The sequence below is a fragment of the Xenopus laevis genome, chromosome 2S, assembly GCF_017654675.1.
Source record: "Xenopus laevis strain J_2021 chromosome 2S, Xenopus_laevis_v10.1, whole genome shotgun sequence".
In the NCBI taxonomy this organism is placed as follows: Eukaryota; Metazoa; Chordata; class Amphibia; order Anura; family Pipidae; genus Xenopus; species Xenopus laevis.
In genome coordinates, this window is record NC_054374.1 from 166,637,175 (window position 1) to 166,650,603 (window position 13,429).

A 13,429-nucleotide genomic window follows, 5' to 3' on the forward strand; every position below is an offset into this window, starting at 1 on the left:
CTTTTCTCTCGGAGCCGACCAGTGGCGCAACTAGATATCACTGGGCCCCACAGCAAATTATTTTTCAGGCCCCCAAAATGTTTAGAGGTTGACTTGTTTCTCCAATATTTATTGAAATTGTATATGAATTAGGGCCTCGTGGGGCCCCTATACCTCCTGGGCCCCCCTGCAGCCGCAGGGTCTGCTTCCTCTATAGTTACGCCCCTGGAGCCGACACATTACATTTCATTTTTTTTGGTGACTTCACTTACGATTGAAATAATTTGCTGGGAATTTATATTTTTAGTTTTCCTTAAAACCAGATGTTTTGCTTATTTCTCACTTTTTTTTTTTGTTGCTAAATAGAAAAAAAGAAGAAAAAAAAAAGAAGGAAACGTCCAAAGAGGAAACGTGATGTGCTGAGGGGCTTTCACTTCCCCGTCTCATTCGCTGAATATCATGTAAGGGTTAAGTACGGATACAATCAGGGCACATTCACTTATTTAGGTGAATCCAAGTTCCCAGTCAAACTGAATCCAAACTCTAAAAAGAGCACAACAATCAAGCGGAATACAAAAGCAATGGGAATGCTAATTTGCAGGTGCATTTTGGGATTCAGATTTGTAAGAATTCTTCATGAAAGGTTAGAGATTCAGCCAAATCCCCAAAAGATCCAATTGGACCACAGTTGGTCTCCCAACAGAAGATCCTACTGTAACTGCTGCAAGAGCTTGGGCAACCTCAAAAACACTCTTAGGTATATAAGCGAAGGAGAAAGTTTAGTTCCGAGTGTGCATTATACTAAATACAGGTATGGAATCCGCTATCCGGAAGCCCATTATCCAGAAAGCTCCAAATTACGGAAAGGCAGTCTCCCATAGACTCAATTTTATCCAAATAATCCAGATTTTTTAAAATGATTACCTTTTTCTCTGTAATAATAAAACAGTCGCTTGTACTTGATCCCAACTAAGATATAATTAATCCTTATTGGAAGCAAAAGCAGCCTATTGGGTTTATTTCGCGTTTGCATGATTTTTTTAGTAGACATAAAGGGATACTGTCATGGGGAAAAAAAAATGCAAAATGAATCAGTTAATAGTGCTGCTCCAGCAGAATTCTGCGCTGAAATCCATTTCTCAAAAGAGCAAACAGATTTTTTTATATTCAATTTTGAAATCTGACATGGGGCTAGACATATTGTCAATTTCCCAGCTGCCCCAAGTCATGTGACTTGTGCTCTGATAAACTTCAATCACTCTTTACTGCTGTACAGCAAGTTGGAGTGATATCACCCCCCCCCAGCAGCCAAACAAAAGAACAATGGGAAGGTAACCAGATAGCAGCTCCCTAACACAAGATAACAGCTGCCTGGTAGATCTAAGAACAACACTCAATAGTAAAAACCCATGTCCCACTGAGACACATTCAGTTACATTGAGAAGGAAAAACAGCAGCCTGCCAGAAAGCAGTTCTCTCCTAAAGTGCAGGCACAATTCACATGACCAGGGGCAGCTGGGCAACTGACAATATGTCTAGCCCCATGTCAGATTTCAAAATTGAATATAAAAAAATCTGTTTGCTCTTTTGAGAAATGGATTTCAGTGCAGAATTCTGCTGGAGTAGCACTATTAACTGATGCGTTTTGAAAAAAAACATGTTTTCTGATGACAGGATCCCTTTAAGGTATGAAGATCTAACTTACAGAAAGATCCATTATCCGGAAAGCCCCAGGTCCCGAACATTTTGGATAATAGGTCCCATACCTGTAATATATACTTAAAGTCCCAATGCATGTGGGTTTTGGGGTCAGTACCCTGATGAGATCACTTTTATGGGGGGCTCCAGCTGATAGAAGTAGGAATATTGGGGGTAATGTAATAAATGATCTTAAGATTGCTAATTGTCTAGTAACCCATAGCAACCAATCAGCATGCAGCATTTGCAGGGCAGTTGTTTGGAAACAAGATCTGATTGCTATGGTTGCTACTGGATATACTTAATGTGCGGGCACATTAAAGGGATACTGTCATGGAAAAACCTGTTTTTTTCAATACAGATCAGTTAATAGTGCTGCACTGCACTGAAATCCATTTTTTAAAAGAGCAAATGGGGTTTTTATATTTAATTTTTAAAATCTGACATGGGTCTAGACATATTGTCAGTTTCCCAGCTGCCCTCAGTCATGCTGCCCTCAGTCACTCTTTACTGCTGTACTGCAAGTTGGAGTGATATCACCCCCTCCCCCACAGCAGCCTAACAACAGAACAATGGGAAGGTAACCAGATAGCAGCTCCCTAACACAAGATAACAGCTGCCTGGTAGATCTAAGAACAACACTCAATAGTAAAATCCAGGTCATTGAGTAGGAGAAACAACAGGCTGCCAGAAAGCAGTTCCATCCTAAAGTGCTGGCTCTTTCTGAAATCACATGACCAGGCAAAATGAGCTGAGATGCACCTACACACCAATATTATAATTAAATACACTTGCTGCTTCAGGAATGACATTTTATATTGTACAGTGAATTATTTGCAGTGGAAATAGTGAAAACTGAACCATAAAAATCATGACAGAATCCCTTATTAAATGCATTTATAGACTATATGGCCCAAAGTATCTGGAACTCTGTCTGTCCAACATCTCTGCTTCTGGACATGACATTTATTTAAAGTGTCCCAGTACATGTGACAATATAGTGAAGTCTGTTATTCTTTATATTCCCATTAGAGAATGACAATGGGGAAATGATTAAAAAAGGTTTATTGTCCTTTTACACATAGTGAGTCTGGTTAACAAAAAAGGTGAAACCCTGGTGGCACAAACTTATATATATATATATACACAAACAATGGGATTCTATAGAAATCTACAACCAAAAAGAGACCCTGAAACTAGAAGCACAATACAGTTGTGGGAAATACTAACCAGAAGCAGAGGAAACATAGAGACAAATGTAGTGAAAAGGCTGGAACTAGGGGTGAGCAGGAGAGGCAAGTGCATTTGGGGCAGTTAAGGTGGGGGGGATATTGGAGAAGGTGCAGTTGGTACGGTGGAAGGTAGGGGACAGAAGCTGCTCCTGGTAACTTTAAAAGACCAGTAACGTCAAATTTTTTTTAAAACAATTCTTTGTATATAACGAAAAAAAATACACCAATACATATTTAACTTTAAAATTGCAAAGTCCTTATTAAAAAATAACTTACCGAAACAGGGCGACGATCCATCGTGCGGCGCACGATTTCTCCTCCCTGGCTATCTCCTATAAGGAAGGGACAATCTCCTATAAGGAAGGGACTATCTCCTATAAGGAACGGACAATCTCCTATAAGGAAGGGACTATGTCCTATAAGGAAGGGACTATGTCCTATAAGGAAGGGACTATCTCCTATAAGGAAGGGACTATGTCCTATAAGGAAGGGACTATCTCCTATAAGGAAGGGACTATCTCCTATAAGGAAGAGACTATCTCCTATAATGAAGGGGCTATCTCCTATAAGGAAGGGGCTATCTCCTATAAGGAAGGGGCTATCTCCTATAAGGGAGGGGCTATCTCCTATAAGGAAGGGACTATCTCCTATAAGGAAGGGGCTATCTCCTATAAGGAAGGGACTATGTCCTATAAGGAAGGGGCTATCTCCTATAAGGAAGGGGCTATCTCCTATAAGGAAGGGGCTATCTCCTATAAGGAAGGGACTATCTCCTATAAGGAAGGGACTATCTCCTATAAGGAAGGGACTATCTCCTATAAGGAAGGGACTATCTCCTATAAGGAAGGGACTATCTCCTATAAGGAAGGGGCTATCTCCTATAAGGAAGGGGCTATCTCCTATAAGGAAGGGACTATCTCCTATAAGGAAGGGACTATCTCCTATAAGGAAGGGACTATCTCCTATAAGGAAGGGGCTATCTCCTATAAGGAAGGGGCTATGTCCTATAAGGAAGGGGCTATCTCCTATAAGGAAGGGACTATCTCCTATAAGGAAGGGACTATCTCCTATAAGGAAGGGGCTATCTCCTATAAGGAAGGGGCTATGTCCTATAAGGAAGACAGGGAGGCAAAATCGAGCGCCACACGATGGATCGTTAGATCGCCTTTTCCGAAGAGGAGCACAAGCAGAGTTTCGTTAAGTTATTTTTTAATAAAGACTTTGCGATTTTAAATTTAAATATGCGTTTAAATTTTTTTTTTTACATTACTGGTCCTTTAAGAAACAAATTTCAATATGAAAATTGAACTCTAATGCAGAGACCACATGTACTCCCTGCACTAGTGATGTGGACCCCCCTAGACCCCTTCAAGCTCTGAAAAGGTGAGAATGGGGGAGGGAAGGCAGCAGCACAGAGGCCACTTCAAGGGGCTTCTGTGCTCTGGTGGGAAGATTTGGTTTGGTTCAGAACCACTAACTTGGATAGCGGAGCCTTTAACTTTACATGACTTTATATCTTGTCTGTACCCACATTTCCTTTATCCTTTGTAGCTGCTCCCGTGATTATTCGGCTGAATGGCAGGAATTTATTCCCTTATCCAAAACTTTGTGTCCCCCAAAAGAAAGCGGCTGATCCAATGGGGGGAAGCTGCAGGTGGTTTTAGTGTAGCCGGAAATGTTGTGTATCACTATATTGTTGTAACAATATATCCCTCGAAATGTTGTGTATCATTGTATTGTTGTAACAATATATCAGTGTAACAATGTGTCACTGTAACTGTATCGTGTGATGATGTATCAGTGTATAGTAGAAACAATGGCAAATTACACCTGTTTGAAAAACTAAATTGTCACTAGTGATGGGTCAATTTCTCCTGTTTCGATTCGCCAAAAAAATCACGCATTTCCCACAAAATCCGCGAAATCCACAAAACGGCAAAAAAATCTTGGAAAAATCGTGAAATTGAAAAGTTTCACGAAAAAATCGTGAAATTCTGAAATTTTCACCAAAAACTTGAAAATCTGACATTTTTACAAAAAAAGTGAAAATCGGAAATTTTCATGAAAAATCGCGAAAATCAGAAATTGGCGCCCGCGTCCAAGCTGACGATGGTGTTAAAGTCAATGGTTGTCTGAATAGTGTTGACGCGCAACGATTTTGACGATTTTTGGACATGCATCCAAAAAAAATGTTGCCAGCGGATTTTTCGTGGGAGATTTGCGCAACGATTTTGACGATTTTTGGACATGCATCCAAAAAAAATGTTGCCAGCGGATTTTTCGTGGGAGATTTGCTGCAGCGAAACGCTGAAATTCACCGCAAATTCGTGCTAGGCAAATTTATTTGCCCATCACTAATTGTTACTATTTTACTGCCCCAGTGATCTTACAATCTAAGGTCCCTATCACATTCCTATCAGTCCCTGCCCCAGTGAGCTTACAATCTAAGGTCACTATCACATTCCCATCAGTCCCTCCCCCAGTGATCTTACAATCTAAGGTCCCTATCATATTCCCATCAGTCCCTGTCCCAGTGAGCTTACAATCAAAGGTCCCTATCACATTCCCATCAGTCCCTGCCCTGGTGATTGTACAATTTAAGGTCCCTATCACATTCCCATCAGTCCCTGCCCCAGTGAGTTTACAATCAAAGGTCCCTATAACATTCCCATCAGTCCCTGCCCCAGTGAGCTTACAATCTAAGGTCCCTATCACATTCCCATCAGTCCCTGCCCCAGTGAGCTTACAATCTAAGGTCCCTATCACATTCCCTTCAGTCCCTGCCCCAGTGAGCTTACAATCTAAGGTCCCTATCACATTCCCTTCAGTCCCTGCCCCAGTGAGCTTACAATCTAAGGTCCCTATCACATTCCCTTCAGTCCCTGCCCCAGTGAGCTTACAATCTAAGGTCACTATCACATTCTCATCAGTCCCTGCCCCAGTGGCTTTTACAATGAAATCAGAATAAATAGAATAGCAGGAGAAACACATCTTAATAAAAAAGGTAAAACGAGATCAGTCAATTAAATTAAAGGGGACAATCTAATTCTGTGCAACTTCTCAATATCTATTCATTTCTCAATGGGTCTATGTGATACTGTCATTGTGTCGGTGGTCACTGTCTGTTCTCTGGTTCTGACTATTGAAACAAAGTAGCAGCTCAGTTCCCTCCAGGTCTATAATCAGCTGCTGCTTCATTGTTTCAGGAGAGCAGAGAATATAAACTGGCAGTCAGAGCAATTACAGGTCCAAATACAAGACTGACACAAGGTATAGAGCTGATTCCATACACAGGCCCCAGGTTCTGCTGGGGATCCACATGTGATGGTTCTGGTGTCAGTGATACTCACAGTCTGCAGGTTAGAGACTCCCGTGATCTCCCGTCAATAACTCCCTGCTGCCCTGAACTCTGAACTGAAAGTGAAGTTTCTCTTTTCATTGTGTGAGGAGGAGCCGACAGTTTAGGAGCAGATAATTACATGGTATCTGTGGGTGTGGATATGACTGGAGCACTTTGATTTTATTTTTATATCGACCCCATGTCGCTGTGTGTGTGTGTGTGTGTGTGACTGCCTTAATATGGAACAAGCCGGGACTTTGTGAGACCAGGGACTAGCACTTAGGGTTGCCACCTGGCCGGTATTTTACTGGCCTGACCGGTAAAAATTATGTTTGACCCCAATGTTATTAATAGGGAAAAATCTTAATATATAGGAAGGCCGGTATTTTATTCCCAAAAAAGGAGGGAACCCTACTGGCACCAAACCACATAAACATGGGCTAATACTCTCAAGGGGCAGCGGAACCAATAGATTATTATTATTATTATTATTATTATTATTATTATTATTATTATTATAGGGGTGAAACTGCGCTTTTACTCCACAGCAGCCAATCAAATCTTTCCTCTCCTTATTGCACTTTCTGCACTGTGTGTCTGTGTATATATATATATATATGTGTGTGTGTATAAATGTGTGTCTGTGTGTATATATATATGTGTGTGTATAAATGTGTGTCTGTGTGTATATATATATGTGTGTGTATAAATGTGTGTGTGTGTATATGTGTGTGTTTATATATGTGTGTGTTTATATGTGTGTATATGTGTGTGTCTGTGTATATATGTGTGTGTGTATGTGTATATGTGTGTGTGTGTATATATGTGTGTGTGTATATGTGTGTGTGTGTGTGTGTGTGTGTGTGTGTGTATATATGTGTGTGTGTGTGTATATATGTATATATGTGTGTATATATATGTGTGTGTATGTGTATATGTATAAACTCGGCAATGGGGCTTATTCCCAAAATTGGCGAAATATGGAATAAACTGAACTGTAGGAAACTCTGTTATTCCAAACAAATCAGAAACTGACGCGAGACATTTGTGTATTTGAAATGTGATCATTTACTGGCAAAAATCAACATTTTATTCCACTGTTGTTAATTCCCTGCGCAGCACTAACCATTGGGTGTTACTCACATACACTGATCTATACGATCGTCACATTTTCCTAAATGGCACAAAAACTGGGGAAGGAGAACATGTGACTCACTCCTGGTCCTGGTGGGCTGACAATCATACAACTGCTCCATATCATTTGTTCCACTTAGTGTTAAAGGGAAACTTTCTTATATAGGATCATAATCTAGACATGTTTCCTGACATAAGGAATTGGGATGAAATGATTTAGTCGTTTTATTCTGTCCCAGTGGCTGCACAGATCCTATCTGATCCCCATTGTAAGCAGCAGTCCTGTCCTGCTTTATGGCAGCTGAGATTCTAGCTATCTGTATAACAGAGCATTCTGTCCCAGTGGCTGCACAGATCCTATCTGATCCCCATTGTAAGCAGCAGTCCTGTCCTGCTTTATGGCAGCTGAGATTCTAGCTATCTGTATAACACAACATTCTGTCCCAGTGGCTGCACAGATCCTATCTGATCCCCATTGTAAGCAGCAGTCCTGTCCTGCTTTATGGCAGCTGAGATTCTAGCTATCTGTATAACAGAACATTCTGTCCCAGTGGCTGCACAGATCCTATCTGATCCCCCATTGTAAGCAGCAGTCCTGTCCTGCTTTATGGCAGCTGAGATTCTAGCTATCTGTATAACAGAACATTCTGTCCCAGTGGCTGCATAGATCCTATCTGATCCCCATTGTAAGCAGCAGTCCTGTCCTGCTTTATGGCAGCTGAGATTCTAGCTATCTGTATAACAGAGCATTCTGTCCCAGTGGCTGCACAGATCCTATCTGATCCCCATTGTAAGCAGCAGTCCTGTCCTGCTTTATGGCAGCTGAGATTCTAGCTATCTGTATAACACAACATTCTGTCCCAGTGGCTGCACAGATCCTATCTGATCCCCATTGTAAGCAGCAGTCCTGTCCTGCTTTATGGCAGCTGAGATTCTAGCTATCTGTATAACAGAACATTCTGTCCCAGTGGCTGCACAGATCCTATCTGATCCCCCATTGTAAGCAGCAGTCCTGTCCTGCTTTATGGCAGCTGAGATTCTAGCTATCTGTATAACAGAACATTCTGTCCCAGTGGCTGCATAGATCCTATCTGATCCCCATTGTAAGCAGCAGTCCTGTCCTGCTTTATGGCAGCTGAGATTCTAGCTATCTGTATAACAGAACATTCTGTCCCAGTGGCTGCACAGATCCTATCTGATCCCCATTGTAAGCAGCAGTCCTGTCCTGCTTTATGGCAGCTGAGATTCTAGCTATCTGTATAACAGAACATTCTGTCCCAGTGGCTGCACAGATCCTATCTGATCCCCATTGTAAGCAGCAGTCCTGTCCTGCTTTATGGCAGCTGAGATTCTAGCTATCTGTATAACAGAACATTCTGTCCCAGTGGCTGCACAGATCCTATCTGATCCCCATTGGAAGCAGCAGTCCTGTCCTGCTTTATGGCAGCTGAGATTCTAGCTATCTGTATAACAGAACATTCTGTCCCAGTGGCTGCACAGATCCTATCTGATCCCCCATTGTAAGCAGCAGTCCTGTCCTGCTTTATGGCAGCTGAGATTCTAGCTATCTGTATAACAGAACATTCTGTCCCAGTGGCTGCATAGATCCTATCTGATCCCCATTGTAAGCAGCAGTCCTGTCCTGCTTTATGGCAGCTGAGATTCTAGCTATCTGTATAACAGAACATTCTGTCCCAGTGGCTGCACAGATCCTATCTGATCCCCATTGTAAGCAGCAGTCCTGTCCTGCTTTATGGCAGCTGAGATTCTAGCTATCTGTATAACAGAACATTCTGTCCCAGTGGCTGCACAGATCCTATCTGATCCCCATTGTAAGCAGCAGTCCTGTCCTGCTTTATGGCAGCTGAGATTCTAGCTATCTGTATAACAGAACATTCTGTCCCAGTGGCTGCACAGATCCTATCTGATCCCCATTGGAAGCAGCAGTCCTGTCCTGCTTTATGGCAGCTGAGATTCTAGCTATCTGTATAACAGAACATTCTGTCCCAGTGGCTGCACAGTTCCTATCTGATCCCCATTGTAAGCAGCACTCCTGTCCTGCTTTATGGCAGCTGAGATTCTAGCTATCTGTATAACAGAACATTCTGTCCCAGTGACTGCACAGATCCTATCTGATCCCCATTGTAAGCAGCAGTCCTGTCCTGCTTTATGGCAGCTGAGATTCTAGCTATCTGTATAACAGAACATTCTGTCCCAGTGGCTGCACAGATCCTATCTGATCCCCATTGTAAGCAGCAGTCCTGTCCTGCTTTATGGCAGCTGAGATTCTAGCTATCTGTATAACAGAACATTCTGTCCCAGTGACTGCACAGATCCTATCTGATCCCCATTGTAAGCAGCAGTCCTGTCCTGCTTTATGGCAGCTGAGATTCTATCTGTATAACAGAACATTCTGTCCCAGTGGCTGCACAGATCCTATCTGATCCACATTGTAAGCAGCAGTCCTGTCCTGCTTTATGGCAGCTGAGATTCTAGCTATCTGTATAACAGTGAATTCTCCAATGAAAATGGTCTGTGTTCCAATCTTGACATTTATGTATCAGATATTTTGAGTGGCAGCAGTTAGATGTTCCCATTTAGATTGTAAGTTATTTGTGTCTGTTAACAAGGGCATGACTTTTGGAGCCTAAAGACCCCCCCCCCCCAAATCCTGAGCCTCTTCTGCCACCCCATGATTTTGGGTAGAAGTGGGATCAAGTGTCAGTGCAACACCCTCAGCACCACTGGGATATCACTTGTGCCCCCGCAGGAGAATCTCCAACTGACACAGAAATAATCGCCAGTCACTGTAATTATTCCTCATCCACCGGCAAACCTGACTCCTGACATAAATTACAGCCCATGATCAATGACCAGAGCTTGTCTGACTAAGCAGAGAAATAAATCACACAATTCCTTTCCATCACTGGAAAGTCTGTTTAATGTATTGATTAAAGGGAAAGTTTGCCTTCACAAATCCTCAATCTGAAAACCACAAATAATCCCTTTTTTCAATTGTGTTCAGTATTTTGAATTTATTCTCTGCCCCCCCAATTCGCCTCTGACTCCTGATACAACTTCCCAATATCCATTCATTCCTCATTCTCACTGGGTTTATAGTTCTGTGTAACTGTCATTGTGTCTGTCCCTTTCTCTGCACTGCTGCTTCTGACTCCTGATACAACTTCCCAATATCCATTCATTCCTCATTCTCACTGGGTTTATAGTTCTGTGTAACTGTCATTGTGTCTGTCCCTTTCTCTTCTCTGCACTGCTGCTTCTGACTCCTGATACAACTTCCCAATATCCATTCATTCCTCATTCTCACTGGGTTTATAGTTCTGTGTAACTGTCATTGTGTCTGTCCCTTTCTCTGCACTGCTGCCTCTGACTCCTGATACAACTTCCCAATATCCATTCATTCCTCATTCTCACTGGGTTTATAGTTCTGTGTAACTGTCATTGTGTCTGTCCCTTTCTCTGCACTGCTGCCTCTGACTCCTGATACAACTTCCCAATATCCATTCATTCCTCATTCTCACTGGGTTTATAGTTCTGTGTAACTGTCATTGTGTCTGTCCCTTTCTCTACTCTGCACTGCTGCTTCTGACTCCTGATACAACTTCCCAATATCCATTCATTCCTCATTCTCACTGGGTTTATAGTTCTGTGTAACTGTCATTGTGTCTGTCCCTTTCTCTTCTCTGCACTGCTGCCTCTGACTCCTGATACAACTTCCCAATATCCATTCATTCCTCATTCTCACTGGGTTTATAGTTCTGTGTAACTGTCATTGTGTCTGTCCCTTTCTCTGCACTGCTGCTTCTGACTCCTGATACAACTTCCCAATATCCATTCATTCCTCATTCTCACTGGGTTTATAGTTCTGTGTAACTGTCATTGTGTCTGTCCCTTTCTCTTCTCTGCACTGCTGCTTCTGACTCCTGATACAACTTCCCAATATCCATTCATTCCTCATTCTCACTGGGTTTATAGTTCTGTGTAACTGTCATTGTGTCTGTCCCTTTCTCTTCTCTGCACTGCTGCTTCTGACTCCTGATACAACTTCCCAATATCCATTCATTCCTCATTCTCACTGGGTTTATAGTTCTGTGTAACTGTCATTGTGTCTGTCCCTTTCTCTTCTCTGCACTGCTGCTTCTGACTCCTGATACAACTTCCCAATATCCATTCATTCCTCATTCTCACTGGGTTTATAGTTCTGTGTAACTGTCATTGTGCCTGTCCCTTTCTCTTCTCTGCACTGCTGCCTCTGACTCCTGATACAACTTCCCAATATCCATTCATTCCTCATTCTCACTGGGTTTATAGTTCTGTGTAACTGTCATTGTGTCTGTCCCTTTCTCTGCACTGCTGCCTCTGACTCCTGATACAACTTCCCAATATCCATTCATTCCTCATTCTCACTGGGTTTATAGTTCTGTGTAACTGTCATTGTGTCTGTCCCTTTCTCTTCTCTGCACTGCTGCTTCTGACTCCTGATACAACTTCCCAATATCCATTCATTCCTCATTCTCACTGGGTTTATAGTTCTGTGTAACTGTCATTGTGCCTGTCCCTTTCTCTTCTCTGCACTGCTGCCTCTGACTCCTGATACAACTTCCCAATATCCATTCATTCCTCATTCTCACTGGGTTTATAGTTCTGTGTAACTGTCATTGTGTCTGTCCCTTTCTCTTCTCTGCACTGCTGCTTCTGACTCCTGATACAACTTCCCAATATCCATTCATTCCTCATTCTCACTGGGTTTATAGTTCTGTGTAACTGTCATTGTGTCTGTCCCTTTCTCTGCACTGCTGCCTCTGACTCCTGATACAACTTCCCAATATCCATTCATTCCTCATTCTCACTGGGTTTATAGTTCTGTGTAACTGTCATTGTGTCTGTCCCTTTCTCTGCACTGCTGCCTCTGACTCCTGATACAACTTCCCAATATCCATTCATTCCTCATTCTCACTGGGTTTATAGTTCTGTGTAACTGTCATTGTGTCTGTCCCTTTCTCTTCTCTGCACTGCTGCCTCTGACTCCTGATACAACTTCCCAATATCCATTCATTCCTCATTCTCACTGGGTTTATAGTTCTGTGTAACTGTCATTGTGTCTGTCCCTGTCTGACAGTTGATTAGGACACTTTTGCAGCACATGATACACGAGCTGGATTAAGACTAAGGCAAAGCTGTACTTTTGGGCAGGGGCGTAATTATGAGCATGCCATTAACCCCAGACATGCCAGTAAATCACTGTAGAAGTGACCAATGAGTGCTCCATTAACCCCAGACTTGCCAGTAAGATCAATGCAGTAATGATGAGTTGACTAGAGAGTAGTAGCTACTGATTTGCTCAGCTTAGTCGTAGCCTTGGTCCTGCCGCCTTCCCTCATTCACTCCCTCCCAGACCCAGTCAGACAGTCCCAGACCCTTTACAGTTATTTTGAAGCCAGATGAGAATCAAAGTTTTTATTTATGTTTTGCTCAGTTGTAGCAATTTGGTAACATAAGAGGCAGCCTTGGAACAGACAATGGCAACAAAAAAGCTGCAAGCAGAGTGGACAACTCTTGAAACTAGGAGGGCTCTAGGCAAGTCCCTAGTGGGTAACCAGGCTCATACAGGGAATGTTATTAAACTGGGATGAGAATTCTATGTATTATTAAGATTCACATATATCAGAGGGGAACCCTAAGCAGCACAGTGGCTCTGGGAGTAGCACCTCTGCTTCACAGAATTGGGCTCCTTAGTTCAATTCCAATTGTCTGCAAGGGGTGCAAATGTTTTGTGGCTGTTTGGGTTTTCTCTGGGTTCATCCTGCGCCCCAAATACATACCGACAGGGCTAATGGCTCCTGGTAAATGGACCCTAGTGCAAAGGACTGATATTAATCTTAATAAAGTGCAATGTGATGGTGTTGTATAGAGATCAGAAATAGTGATTCATGATAAATGTAGTGAGAGAGAGAGAGAGAGAGAGAACACCATCTGGTGAGTGACAGAGGAACTGCATCACTGAGTAAAAGAGACGGATCCACAG

The 13,429-nt window shown here is 42.4% G+C and overlaps 1 protein-coding gene across 1 annotated transcript in view; it reads right to left on the reverse strand.

The window, feature by feature from the left end:
- Positions 1-6,340, reverse strand: part of slco2b1.S (solute carrier organic anion transporter family member 2B1 S homeolog) — a 53,289-nt gene extending 46,949 nt beyond the window's left edge. Inside the window, exon 1 of the mRNA XM_018250456.2 lies at positions 6,260-6,340. The gene's annotated coding sequence lies outside the window, so the exon portion shown is untranslated. The remainder of the gene's footprint in view (positions 1-6,259) is intronic.
- Between the last annotated feature and the right edge of the window lie 7,089 nt (positions 6,341-13,429).